The 2,157-nt window shown below is 67.3% G+C and overlaps 1 protein-coding gene across 1 annotated transcript in view; it reads right to left on the bottom strand.

Moving 5' to 3' along the window:
- Positions 1-2,157, bottom strand: part of LOC103905542 (ephrin-A3) — a 6,385-nt gene that overhangs the window by 2,756 nt on the left and 1,472 nt on the right. The window lies entirely within an intron of this gene.

The following is a 2,157-nucleotide window of genomic DNA, read 5'->3' as shown; positions in this document are numbered from 1 at the left end:
GTGGCGTGGCACCCCAGCACGCAGCAGAAGCCGGGTGCCGGAGAGAGAACCAATGAGGGACCCGGCGTCTTGCCAGCAAAGGGGGACCCAAGCAGCGCCGCCCCCCCACCTGTGGTGCAGGGAACACAGCCCCACGCGGCACCTCCCTCGCTGCGCAGCCGCTATTCCCCAGCCCAGCCCGGCACCCGCCGGCCGCCGGGCAACTCCTCCACCAGCAAGGTGCTGAGGCAGCCACCCTTGCTCCACGGGGCGCCAGGACCTTTCATCTTCCCCCTTTGATGTGGTGGGAAGGGGGGGGGGGAAGAATTGTTATTAAAGAAATGGCCCTGAGGAGAAAATTGCAATTAACTCCGTGCGGGATGCGGGGCTGGGACACCAGCACACTCTGAGCCGGCTGCCCCACACCAGGGCAGGCGCCAGCAACCGGTGCTCACTGTGGCCAGGCTGTGGGTGTGCCGGGGGAGTGAGGGGCTGGAGGAAGCCCCTGGAATCGGCCCCGGGTGTCCGCGCCCCATGGGAGTGACACCCGGCTCCATCTCCCGCCGTGCCAGGGGAAACCCTGTCCTGGGGTGCCAGGGAGCTGTAGCCACCCCCCTTCCCCTGCGGCACCCAGTGCTGAGGCACACCCCCTGCCCCCTGGGACCCTGCTCCGGGGCTCATTAGGAAGCGTGGCTCCTGGTAAACAGCCTCACTAATGAGCGCTGCCCCATGTAGCACTGAGGTCTCCCCTGGACTGGGGCACACCAGCACCGCAATGCGGAGGTACAGAGGACCCCAGACTGCGTGGCGGGGCCCGGCAGCCCTGCTCCCCATGGCGGTGAGCCCCATGGACATCGCTGGCCATCACGTGCTGGGAGCTTGCAGGCATCAGAGCATCGTCGCCAGCCGGGATGGGCTGGAGCACAGCCCCAAATGGGCAGAGCCACGAGGCCACCATGGCCCGGGGCACGTCCAGGGGACTCTGGCAGCAGCTTCAGCCACGATGCTGCATCCCTGCCGCGCTCAGCTCCTGCACTGTGACCGCTAGTCCCGCAGGTGCAGAGCAACACCCCCCACAGCTGGATGCCCCCGAAACCCAGCAGCCCCAATGCCATCACCAGAGCACCCTGAGCTCCGCCTGCAGCACCGTCTGGCAGCACAGGGCAGGCAGAGCTGCATGCCTGGCCCAACCCCAGCAGCAGGCAGGGAGCCCATGGGCCCCATTTCAGGCAGAAGGATGGGAACAGACACCCAGAGCAAGGGTGTGAGCCTCCTTTCCCACCGACACCCACCCCAGAGCAGGCACGGGCTGCCTGGTCCCCGCTAGCCCCCGCGGCTGCCAGGAAGCCTCAGCAACAGGTGAGCCGGGTCAGGATGGACCCCCCGGCCTCCCAGGCTCTGGCAGCCGTGGTGCTGCCAGCGGGGCACGGCGGGCTCCGGCAGTGCCTGAAGGGTTAAGTGCAGGAGCAGAACGGGCAGCATCGCTTCTGCACGACTGCATTTTTAGAGCAGGGCTTTGCAAGGCAGTGGTACCTTCCAGCAGGCTGTCGGCACTGGGCAGATGGATGTCCCCTGGCAGAACCGTCCCGAGCGGAGGCTGGGCTCCCCGCCCCGCCGCGGGGGGGCCCTGGCCTCCCGGAAAAGCCCCAGCCACTGGTGAGCTGGGCGGCCGCTCCGCTCCCATCTGCTGCGATAAATCTGGGCTGAGCGCCGCACGCTCACTCATGCACTGCTAGGGAGTGCCTGGTGCACTGCAGCATGCCCCGGCCCCGGCAGCACAGGGGGGACCAGACCCCTGCCCAGCCCCCCGTGCTGTGGAGGCTCACCCCCACGGTGCGGGAAAGGCCTGGAGGGTGGTGAGGCCGGAGCTGGGCTCAGCATCCCATGTTGGTGGTGACAGTGGTGAGGACTAGGGTGACACGGGGCATCCCCCGATGCAGGTGATAGCATGGTGCCCCCAGCACTGGGGGCCAGGGCGGACAGTCTCCACCAGCCCAGCCGGGCCCTTTGTTTGGCTCCGGCAGCTTCACACTTTCGGCACATCCAGGACCCATCGATCAACCGGGGAACAAAAAAGTGCCATTGATTTGCATGGTCCCCTTCCAGTCGCCCTGCCCGACAGGGAGAGGTGAAGGCACGCACATCAATCGCCGCAGCCAGTCCGCCCCAACGGACAGA

The sequence above is a fragment of the Aptenodytes forsteri genome, unplaced genomic scaffold (assembly GCF_000699145.1).
Source record: "Aptenodytes forsteri isolate BGI_AS27 unplaced genomic scaffold, ASM69914v1 Scaffold617, whole genome shotgun sequence".
NCBI lineage: Eukaryota > Metazoa > Chordata > Aves > Sphenisciformes > Spheniscidae > Aptenodytes > Aptenodytes forsteri.
This window is presented reverse-complemented; position numbering and strand designations above follow the sequence as displayed.